Source organism: Durio zibethinus, chromosome 16 (assembly GCF_047325235.1).
Source record: "Durio zibethinus cultivar Kanyao isolate XHJ-2024 chromosome 16, ASM4732523v1, whole genome shotgun sequence".
Classification (NCBI taxonomy): Eukaryota; Viridiplantae; Streptophyta; class Magnoliopsida; order Malvales; family Malvaceae; genus Durio; species Durio zibethinus.
The window spans coordinates 21,065,568-21,078,240 of NC_143177.1; the positions used below are offsets into that span (position 1 = coordinate 21,065,568).

The 12,673-nt window shown below is 31.0% G+C and overlaps 1 pseudogene across 1 annotated transcript in view; it reads right to left on the reverse strand.

Moving 5' to 3' along the window:
• Positions 1 to 2,856: 2,856 nt before the first annotated feature.
• Positions 2,857 to 12,673, reverse strand: part of LOC111298345 (beta-D-xylosidase 4-like) — a 38,850-nt pseudogene continuing 29,033 nt past the window's right edge. The window contains exon 5 of the transcript XR_016328447.1: positions 2,857 to 3,332. The product of XR_016328447.1 is annotated as a beta-D-xylosidase 4-like (transcript). The remainder of the gene's footprint in view (positions 3,333 to 12,673) is intronic.

Here is a 12,673-nt window from a genome sequence, read left to right on the forward strand (position 1 = left end):
GTTTTAGGCCAACTCGATCTTGTTGCAAGTAGCTGATGGTTGAATTACAAAATTACCATTTATAACAATAACAATAAACTAAGTTTTATATTTTATAAATTTAAGATCGACTATATAAAAGGTAGAAAAATGAATCATGTTAGGTCGTGATTTTGAATTTTCTTAAGTTATTCATTTCTCAAAAATAACTTTTTCATCAACTTGTTTAACCTTCATATCATTTTTTATTATTTACATTTATTTTTTTTTTGATTTATTTTTAGAAGTTTTGATCTCTTCTAAATCTAAAAGCTCATTTCTCATAATTGATGTAAAATTAAGCCTACATTTTATATGTTCAAATAATCTCAAACGTGCACAACTAGGTCTCCAAAACTATCCTTTATTACATAGAAGAGATTTTTCTGTTTTGAAAAAACTTTAAGCGTTTTTTTCATTATTATGTATAGAAGATCTCTAGAGCCAAAACCCAAATTAAAAATTTCAAAAAAATTCTACAAATGGGCAATTTAGTCATTAAAAAATTGGTTCTCCATTATTTTTAATAAAGGAGGCAATTTAAAAAAAAAATACAAAATTTTAAATTTTAATTTTAAATTTATTAAATATTATTTTTTTCAAATATTCTTATTAATCAATTGAATTAATTTTCGAATTTATTGACTCGGCATTATTAGTTCTATGATTCTTTTTCCTTTGGTTGATTCCAAGCTGCAGAATATTTAAAAAAAAAAAACAAAAGGGTGACAAGTTGATTGTTTTTTGTTCTTTTAGTTAACAACATCTGTAAGCAATTTTTTAATAAAATTACAAATTTTAAAATTTATTAAATATTATTTTTAAAATAATTATATTAATCAATTGAATTAATTTTAAAATTTATTGATTCGGCATTATTAGTTCTATGGGTCTTTTCCTTTGGCTGATCGCAAGCTGTAGAACATTTAAAAAAACAAAAAGGTGATAAGTTGATTGTTTTTTTAGTCTTGTAGACAACATCACTAAGCAATTTTTTTTTAATTACAATTTTAAAAATTTAATTTTAAATTTATTAAATAATATTTTTTAAATAATTATGTCAATTAATTGACTTAATTTTTAAATTTATTGATTCGGCATGATTAGTACTATGATTCTTTTCCTTCGGCTGATTCCAAGCTGCCGAATATTAAAAAAAAAAAGAGTGACAAGTCTTTTTAGTCTTTTAGTTAACGTCACTAAGCAATTTTTTTAATCATTTATAAGGAACCCCGTCTTGGTGGGGTTCTTATTGTCACCATCTTCTCCGACTAATGATTTTCATCAATCACATATTTTTTAATTTGTTATAAAATATAATAATTTTTTAAATTTTATTTACGTTCAATTTGTCCAATGACCAACATTTGATGGATAGAGAATTTGTCTGACTCCATTCGAAATAACATTGATAAGAATTTTCAATCTTGAGAATGATTTTATTGGTGATATTATTTTATTAATAAAAATATTTTATTAAAATATAAATAAAATTAAATTTAAATATTTTAATTTTTTAATATTAACATACATAAATAAATAGATTTTAGTAAATTACGTTTGAGTCTGAGTTTAATTTTATCTATAAACACTTTAGCTCAAGTCATTATAATTTTAATCTATTGGCGCATGACACGTGAACAAAGAAAGTTGTTAGGAAACATAAGGATTAGAGTATTTTCTTTCTTTCTTTATTTATTTAATTAATTATGGACGAATCATCTCTAATAAAAATAATGTAAGAACTAGAATCTTACTTGATTATTTTGTCATTCTTTACGGGTAGGAAGACAAACAAAAAAATAAAAAGCTTATATTACATGTCACCCATAAAAAAGAGAAAATAATTTTTTATAAATATAAATATTAAGATTTAAATTTTAAATTAAGTGAATGTCATTTTTTAAAAATAATTATATAAAATTTTTTTATGTAAATGAATTGCAAGTAGTATTTTCTTACACAAGTTCAAACTAACATTTTCATAGAGACATTTTCACCCAAATAAAAACTAGTACAATTTGTTATGAAAAAAAACATATTTGTGCTTCATTCTCATTTGCATAATAAAATTTTACATAAAAAGTTATCTCAATACTTTTTTTTTCATATATTTTTTGTTGCCAGAATTTTATTTTGATAAGATTTGGTTATAATTATTGATTATCATATTCTAATTGCTTTTAAATTTACCTAATTAAATTTGGTTGGGCTAAGTTTGAAATTTAAATGGTCGTTATTTTGTTGTTCAACCCTTATAATAACTAAATTAAATTTTAAATTGCATGGATAATTGAGTTAAAATTTAAGTTCAGCTATATTATTTTTTCTATGTTGGATTAATTAGCGTGGGGAATTGGGAGAGGTTTGTGCGATTGAATATGGCCTAAACTGAAGCAACCATAAGCTGGATTGAGCCCCAGCTCGAAATGTTTTGCTTTGCTATGCGGCTATGCCTCGGCTTACTGCTATCACTTTATTACTACTACTCAACTTTGAAATTGCTAATATTGGTTCCCCCATGTGCAAGGCTTCAACTTATTTCTAAATTAGAGAATTAGCAAGAAAAAGAAAACCTTGTCTCATTACCTTCTTTTTCCCCCATTTCTTTAGGCAATGAATTACTTTGCTTCTATGTTAATTGATTTGAATAATTTGTTTGTCCTACCTATTATAATCACGCAAAGTTGCAGAGCTATTAATATATGAGAGCGTGAAAATTGATATGATTACAGTATAAATATACAAATTACCAAATATAATTAAAAAATTTTAAGGTATTTAGGTACTAACAATTATCATCTAAACACAAAGAAGTGAAATTCCTTTGAAGTGATCTTAGAAAAAAAGCATAGTTATCAGGAAAGCCGCTACTTTTATGTTCAAAATCAATGTAGAAATACTTGGATTATAATACCCAAAAATCACATCGGCTGTTGCAGCTCCACCAGCTTCGCCAGGGTAACCAACCCAAAGAATACTTGTAATTTTGTCATCGTTTTTTGCAAATGTTATGTCAAAGCCTCCTCCAGACATTATGACAAGAATCACAGGCCCTTTGGCAGCCTATGCAATTTCTGTTATTAGAAGTGGTTGCCGTCCTGGCAAAAGAAGGTCAAGTCTGTCAAAGCTCTCTCTTTCAAGATATTGATCTATGCCCATCACAAGGACAGTGGCATATGCTGACGCAGCCATTTTCTTAGCATCGTCTACTTGGGCAGTGCCACAAGCCATATTCGAGCAGCCAGGCAGATAGGTTGTTGCTACTGAAGCTGTTAGGCCCTGCAAAGGTGTCGTATATTTGCATGGAATGCCTGCAAACGTTTCCAATGATGAAAGTTAATCATGTTATTTTAGACATGCATGAATTACTAACAAACTTGCCAAGTTCGTAATTGAGAGTAATGTGTTCGATTACCTTCATAGTTTCCAATCATGGTTTTTGTGACATTGGCATTGGGTCCAATTACTGCTAAGGTTTTGGTAGCAGTCGGAGATAGAGGCAACGATCCTGCACTGTTCTTGAGCAACACAATCCCTTGTCTTGCAGCTTCACGGGCCAACTCTACTCTTGATGCTCTGGAGTGCACACGTCTTTTGGGCCAAGCTTTCCATAAAGTTGCTTGCCGGGATCACCATCGAAGAAGCCGAGTCACATTAAAGTAAAGAAATTGTTAGTGACGGCCTTATCAATGGCCTACTCATTCAAAAGTCCTGCTTTCACCAAAACTTCAGTGTGTTGGCCAAGGAATGATCCACAGTTGAGATCCAACCCTAGAACATGGAAACATTTGCAAACATATTATTCGACTCAATCAAATGGGCAATTAAACCTAATACTTTCAGCATGTAAAAGTCTATTTAGGTTAATTAATTAGTATTCAATCTGTATTATATTTTAGTATGACGGTATATTCCATATTGATAGTGGATCTTAATCAAATGTATTATTAAAAATCTGTAAGGTATTATGATCTTATCTTTGCTAGAAGACTAGCTATTTATAAAAATCATCAATCATACAGTAAAGTGATCATATCCTGTTTGATAAGATCAAACTTGGTTGTTCTTAAAGAAAAACAAAGTTTTTGCCATATGCTATGGTTAATTTGGATGGAGGATGTAAAATTCAATTCCTATAATTAATTAATTGAGGTTGGATTAGACGGCTACGTTGTTACTTAGTTTGAGCCATGGAGGTCGGATTAGACGGCAAGCTCGGATTAGGAGGAGTGGTGGGATCAATTTAGATTTAACCTCCTTTCATTGAGTCCTTGCACTGTTTCTATGATTAGGAGGAGTGGTTAGTTCAATTAACACATGATTTTGGGTCGAAATTCCATCCATGTAGGACTTGAGAGGACATGAAGAATGATTTTGGGTCAACACAAAACATATTCTTTAAATTATGGAAGAAGAAAAAGTTTGGAACGGAAGTTAGGGAGACTGAACTATATTGCTCATTTCATCTCTCAACTCACTTATAAGTGCGATCCTATTTTCAAACTTCTCAAAAAATATGATCTAGGAGAATGGAATGATGAATGCCAAGAAGCTTTTGATAAGATCAAAAAATACTTGTCAAATCCACCTGTGTTGGTGCCTCTAATCTTAAAAAAACCTTTGATCTTGTACTTAACAGTGCATGAAAATTTTATGGGATGTGTGCTGGGGCAAAGAGATGAAACTGACAAGAAAGAACGAGCAATATACTACTTGAGCAAAAAATTCACTGATTATGAATCAAAGTATTCACCATTAGAGAAGATATGTTGTACATTAGCTTGGACAACTCGAAGGTTTAGATAATATATGCTTTATCACACTACTTAGCTCATAGCAAAGCTGGATCCTATTAAGTATATCTTTGAAAAGCCATCATTGACAGGAAGAATAGCGCGATGGCAAGTTATGCTTTTAAAATATGATATCATTTATGTGACTCAAAAAGCTATAAAAGAAAGTGTCGTAGCCAAGTTCCTTGCTGATCGAGCTACCGAAAATTATGAACCAATGAACCTGGAATTCTCTGATGAAGATGTGATGGCCATTAAAGAAAATGAACTTGTTGAAAAGTCTTGAATGATGTATTTTGATAGAGCTGCTAATGCTTTGGGTCATGGTATTGGGATAATTTTAATATCTCCTGATGGGCACTATTATACCATTACAGCCAGGTTAAATTTTAATTGCACAAATAATGTGGCTGAGTATGAAGCTTGTGTTATAGGTATGCAAGTAACAATTGAAAAGAAGATCAAAGTATTAGATGTGTTTAGAGATTCAGTCTAGTCATCTATCAGTTACGAGGAGAATGGGAAACCAGAGATTTCAAGTTGATACAGTATCATAAGTACATTTCTCAGTTGGTTAAACAATTCAAAAAAGTTCAATTCGAGCATTTACCTAGAGAGGAAAACCAAATTGCTGATGCACTGGCTACTTTAACTGCAATGATTAAAATAGATGCAAATATTAAAATTCAACTCATCAAGCTGGATGTGAAAGATGAACCAGCATATTATTTAGGTGTTGAAGAAGAAGTTGATGGGAAACTATGGTATCATGACATTATGCAATACATTAAAAGCCAGTAATACCCAAAACATGTAACAAAGAATGATAAGAGAACTATCAAAATGTTGGCTATAAGTTTCTTTCTTGACGGAGAAGTCCTCTATAAAAGGGATCGAGATCAAGTACTCTTAAGATGTGTGAATGCAACTGAAGCGAAGAAGATTATTGAAGAGATGCATGATAGAGTTTGTAGGGCACGTGCAAATGGTCATATGATGGCTAGACAAATTATGAGGGCTAGATATTATTGGTTGACAATGAAGAGTGACTGTATTGATTATGCCAAAAAATGTCATAAATGTCAGATCTATGCTGACAAGATCCATACTCCTCTAACAGCGTTGCATGTTTTGGCTCCTTTATGGCCATTCTCTATGTGAGGTATGGATGTCATTGGTTTCATCACTCCAAAAGCTTCAAATGGACATAGATTCATCTTTGTGATGATTGATTACTTCACAAAATAGGTAGAAACCGTATCATATGCTAGTGTGACCCGATCTGTGGTATGTAAATTCATAAAAAGGGAGATAATATGCAGATATGGGCTTTCAGAGATAATTATTTCTGATAATGCCAAAAATTTAAACAACAAGATGATGAATGAAGTTTGCACTCAATTTAAGATTCATCATTGTAATTCGACACCATATCGTCCAAAGATGAATAGGGCAGTAAAAGCTGTAAATAAGAATATCAAAAGAATCCTAAAAAAATGATTGATACTTATAAAGATTGGCATGAAAAGTTGCCCTTTGCTTTGCATGCTTATAGAACATCAGTCCGAACATCTACTGGGGTCACTCCATTTTCTTTGGTATATGAAATGGAAGCTGTGCTACCGATCGAAGTGGAAATTCCCTCACTGAGAGTCCTGATGGAGGTAGAATTAGAAGAATAAGAATGAGTTCAAAATTGCTACGAGTAGTTGAACCTCATTGAAGAAAAAAGACTTACAGCACTTTGTCACAGTCAATTATATCAAAAGAGAATGATGAGAGCACATGACAAGAAAATCCATCCTCGTTGCTTTAGAAAAGGAGATTTAGTGCTGAAAAAGATCCTTCCAAATTAACATGATAATCAAAGAAAATGGACAACAAATTAGGAAGGTCCGTATGTGGTGAAAAAGGCTTTTTCTGGTGGGGCATTAATTTTGGCAAAGATGGACGAAAGTGATTTACCTGTTCCGATAAACTCAGATGCTGTGAAAAAATATTTTGCTTGAAAAAAAAATAAAAAAAAGTAAAAAAATAAAAAAAATAATGACTCATCTGAAGCTAAAAACCTGAAAAAAATAGCTTGGATGCGAAAAAGAAGCATCATTCCATAATACAAGGGCAAGTATAGTTTGATAAACTCTGAAGGATCAAGGAAGTCATCTAATTTAGTTTTAGAAAAAGAATATGAGAATATTCTATTCATGATTATCTTATGATCATCATTTGAGCACCTTTGTTTCAACTCAAATACTTTGCCATGCACTTGTTACCAGTTTAATAAAATATGGTATCATTCTTTTAGAAATAACACCTATCCATTCCTTTATTCTCATTTTTGTTTGCCATATGAATAGAAGAAATGTGTGATTGCATTTTATTGGTCTTGAGTTTGAAATGATGAAAAGAAAAACAAACATGAAAGATCTTAGCATTACTTTTTAAAAGTCGACAAAGAAAAATGAAAAAGGATGAGAAAAACATAACAAGACATTGATGTTGCAGACTTTTGAAGAAGAAAAAAAAATATTGTGGTCAAATGTTAAGAACAGATTGGTCATATAAGAATTCTGATAAAAGAAGTCAAAAGTGAGAGATTTTGAGAACCTTTTTACTACAATGAATAATTTTGATTGCATTACATGCATTGCATTTAGAGCACTCAGTACATGCATCCATGAACAATTTTAATAAGGACGAAAACTTTCCATTTTCTGATCAAATAAAAGATTTCAAAAGAGAAGAATTTACTTGTTAAAAGAAAAGAACTTAGTTTTGAGAAAAGATGAAATTTTTTTAAGGTTGTTGAGTCTCTGCTGAGAGGAGCCTTTTTCAAGATAAAATTTTAAAGTTATTGAGCCTCTGTTGAGAGAAGCTTTCCCAAGATGAGATTTTTTAAAGTTGCTGAGCCTCTACTGAGAGGAACTTTTCTAAAATGAGATTTTAAAGTTGTTAAGCCTCTGTTGAGAGGAACTTTTTTCAAGATGAGATTTTTTTAAAGTTGTTGAGCCTTTACTGAAAGGAGCCTTTTTCAAAATGAGATTTTTAAAGTTGTTGAGCCTCTGTTGAGAGGAGCTTTTTTCAAGATGAATTTTTTAAAGTTGTTGAGCCACTGCTGAGAGGAGTCTTTTTCAAGATGAATTTTTAAAAATTATTGAGCCTCTGCTGAGAGGAGCTTTTTCAAGATAAGATTTTAAAGTTATTGAGCCTCTGCTGAGAGGAGCCTTTTTCAAGATGAAATTTTTTTAAAGTTGTTGAGCCTCTGCTGAGAGGAGCTTTTTCAAATGAGATTTTAAAGTTATTGAGCCTCTGTTGAAAGGAGCCTTTTTCAAGATGAATTTTTTAAAGTTGTTGAGCCTTTGCTGAGAGGAGCCTTTTTCAAGATGAATTTTTAAAAGTTGTTGAGCCTCTGCTGAGAGGAGCTTTTTCAAGATGAGATTTTAAAGTTATTGAGCCTCTGTTGAGAGGAACCTTTTTCAAGATAAATTTTTTAAAGTTGTTGAGCCTTTGCTGAGAGGAGCTTTTACAGATTTTAAATTTTTAAAAGTTGTTGAGCCTCAAGTGAGAGGAGCATTTTCGATTAAAAAAAAAAAATTCGTTTGGATTCCGAACAAAATTGTTGTTTTTGTCTTTGCCCTATTATTGATTACCAGTAATGTGCAAAGAGGGGCAGCTGTAGACATCAATTTGTCCAGAAGTATAAAATACAAAATATAAGTATAAAATACAAAATATAATAAAAAAACATGAAATAATATAAAAAATATGAAAAAAAATAGAACAGAACAAAAAAATTGAGGATTGCAGTGGTGCCATCCCCAGCACCACTGTCACCACCCGTGCCACCAGACCCACCAGACTCTACACCCCATTCTTCTGATCACCAGACCCTACCCTCCACCCCTCGAATTAATCCTTCCGTTGATAAAACTATCAGATATGACCAAAATTAATAAAAGACGCATGGGGCTCATGTTTATACCCATGCCGAGCCCCATGCCCTTCTTTCCAAACACACATGGCTGGAGCTCTATAAATAGAGCTCCTAGCGAAGCCAAAAAAAAAAAAGAAGAAAAGAAATGAGATGCTGTAAAAAAAATGAAAAAAAAGACACAAAAAATACACAGTCCTCCTGTAGGGAGGAACCCAACGCCGAGCTTTCTGCACGAAGAAGAGAAAAAAAGGGGTTAGTTTAAAAAAAAAAAGGGTCAAGATATAAAAAAATAGTCTCATCAAAACTTCATCAGCAGATCTGGGGGTCCTGAGACTCTTTTTGGTGAAAAAGACCTCAGATCTGAACTCAAGAGGTCGAAAGAAACATTTTAGAGTTTTAAGAATTTTTTCGACCACCGACGACGGTGGTTGGTGACCGACGAAAGACGACGACGATGGCGGAGGAACGATCAGTCGACCATCTGTATTTGGCAGAGAAAAAAAAAGAGAGAAAAGAAAGGATTTTTTGTCTGAGAAACGGAGGAAATGAGTGAAATTTTTTTTTTGACTTTTATATAAGCTATTAATAGCCAAAACGATGTCGTTTCAATTAAACACCTAAAACGACGTCGTTTTAAGCCCAAGATCGACGTGTCAACCCGTGACCCGACTTGCGATCCGCTTCCTTCATCAGCCTCTAATCTGTCTGACTGAACTGAAATCGAATCGTCCAGATCGAACCGAACCACCCAGATCGTGCCCAGACCGAGCTGAATCATTTGACCGAACCATCGAACCGAACCGCGCGTTGATCGGTCCGATTCAGGTAAATTTTTTTTTTTTAATTTTTCTTATTTTTTATATATTATTTTATTAATATTATGCATATTAAAATGTTTATATTTGTTAGATCAAATGATGAAATTGTGATTAAATTTTTAAAAGTAATAATATAAAAATAAATTAATAAAAAATGAGAGAAAAAGAAATTTTTATCCGACGATGAGATTCAAAGGTATTTCGAGTAGTGATGCCTATGAAATCTCTAAGTGAAAAGATTTTTTTAAATACTACCAGTGTATTTGAGTATTTATAAAAAAAATTTTCAATACAATAAAAATTTTCTTTTTTTTTTTAAATAATAAATAAAAATTGATTAATATATTAAAAATAAGTAATAAAAATGAGAAGAAAAGAAATTTAATCCAATGATGGGATTCTAAAAGTATTTCGAGTAGAGATGCTTTAAGAAATCTCTAAGTGATAAGATTTTTTATAAAATATTACCAGCGTATTGAAATATTTGTAAAAAATTTTCAATATAATTAAATTCCTTTTTCTTCAAAATTTCAATAAGAATATTAATAAAATAATTAATAAAATTTCTAACAAAGAAGAATAAAATGTGTGCATCAACATAGTAACATTTTGCATTCATGCATGACATTTTTTTCGAAAAGTAAATTTGAGCCTCCGAGGATGAGATTCTAAGGTATTCCGAGAAGCGATGCCTAAGAAATCTCTAGGTGAGAAAAAGTTCTTCTAATGTTACCAACGTACTGAAACATTTTAAGAATTATTTCAATAAAAAAGTTTAATTTATTTTTCTCGAGAATAAATTTTTTTTAATAAATAAAAAATCAAGGGAATTATTTTTTTGAACACCGAAAATTAGACTATTTTTATCAAAATCAAAGGATAACACGTTGTTAATTGGTACCGTTTTTTTACGGGCGTTGTGGGGGTGCTAATCATTCCCTACACGTAACCGACTCTCGAACCCAGACTGTTTCGTAGATCAAAAAATTATTTTTTTTAATAAATTTTAATTAATTTTAAAATTTTATTAAAATGATATGTTTTAATAGGTGGCCAATCACACCTAATCTAAAAAGATTGGTGACGACTTCATTTATTTATTTTATTTTCAAATTCGTCGGATGGACACAAAACTATAACGACACATGTCACCAAACATCCAAAGCCATTTTCTAAAAGGAAACTTGGACAAGTAGCTACGTACTTCAGCCTCGCAATATTTACCCAATCTGCATTTCTCACAATTTGAAAGTTGAAACACATACCAAGTTTTTCCATGTTGTCATGTATTACCACTACTAACTATAACGCAGATACTGATCATGCAATTTGCCTGCAAAACAATTTGCTGAAACTAAACAAGGGAGAAAAAAAAAAGAAAACCGACTGTCATGTTTATGTTTGAAAAAACTAGTGATTAATAACAAAAGATCAGAAATTGAAAGTGGAATAAATTTGTTGAATGGACAAAATTTTGGGCGTTTATAAAGCCAAGATTTTTAGTTTCCAGCCCATAATCATGAAGCTGATATTTGGAAGCTTGTTAAGAATGGAACGGCAATTAGGAAGTTCCATTAATTGTTCTTGGCCCAAAAGGAAGGTAAACCTCACTGGCCAACATTGCTTCCCATTCACAAAGTAATCATCTAACAAACAGCAAAATCATTGCACATTGGGCATTTTTGGTGGTGGTTGGTCTGTCAACCTCTATTTTGATTGTCTTTTCTCTACTTAGATGCTCTATCCTAAGCTTTATGTGGATTGATTGAAGAATAATTACTAGAAAGTACTTGAAAAATATGTACAAAACAAAAACAGCGATCGCGGGTGCCTGAATTCATGACTCAGATAGTCAGAATAATTCACAAGGAAAGGCTCTTGGCCCATTTTGTCAGTCTCCCCGCAAGTTTCCATGCAGCCTCAGAGCTGGCAATGGATGGTTTTGACATGGAATTAAGTGTGTCCTGGCCACCTGTTTTTCATGTGGCCTTCTGATCACCAATAAATATGCGGCTCCCACTTAGTTGATATTATGGGACTTATCCCAACATTCCTTGTTGCCGCTACTGCGTCTATGACGGATGCAGCATGGGAGTTTATCTGCTATGTTTGATGTGAACATCATGACCAAACCCGGATGAAATATACTCTGCTACTGATAAAATCCCGTGGTGGTAGATAGGCAAAATCAAGCGCCATTCAAGGACCTTTTTTTTTTTTTTTGAAGCGATTCATAATGGGAAAAAGGTTACGATTGTGGAACTGAAATGGTACACCGTAACCCCCATCCCCAAAAGTTTTTTTATCTTTATCTTTTTTTTTTTATTATTATTGGAAGATTCATAAGGCCACAATGAATGCTAATGCTTTGATTCTATATATATATATATATATATATATAGACACACAGAAGCATTAACTTATATCATTATAATATTTTTTAATTATATATTTTTTTAATCATTAATTTCAATAAATTTAAGAGAGGTGATTAAATTATTATTATTATTTTTTAAACTTATCTCTTTTCATTTTTTAGATCTATTAATATCAATTATTAAAAAAAATATATAAAATTAAAAAATTTTATATTGATGTAAGTTATATATATTCGTGTACAACTAGTAATTTGATTGTTTTTATAAAATAAATTATAACTTGAGAATAAGGAAAAAAATTGTATACACTAAAATTTAAATTATAAATTTATTAAATGTTACTTTTTAAAAATAAATGCATAAATTATTTAAGCATTTTATATGTACAAGTATTCCAAGTCAAATTGAGTTCATCCTACTTAAGGATGGCCAAACAACTATTACCCAACAGGTTTTGATGTGTTCCAATTTGATAGGATCGCAAATTTTTTTTTTTTAAATTGAAGGTCACGTAAAGATGAATAGAATTTTTTTCTAAAATTAAGATCAAATTAGAGTCTGATTTTAAGTAGTATCATTTCGATCTAATTCGAATATATAAAATATATTTTTTATTATTTTTTTAATTTTATATTTATATATACAATAAAATTATTATTTAATATTTTAATTTAAAATGTTCACTTAATAAAAATATTATATTTATGAATAATTAAAGTATATTTTATA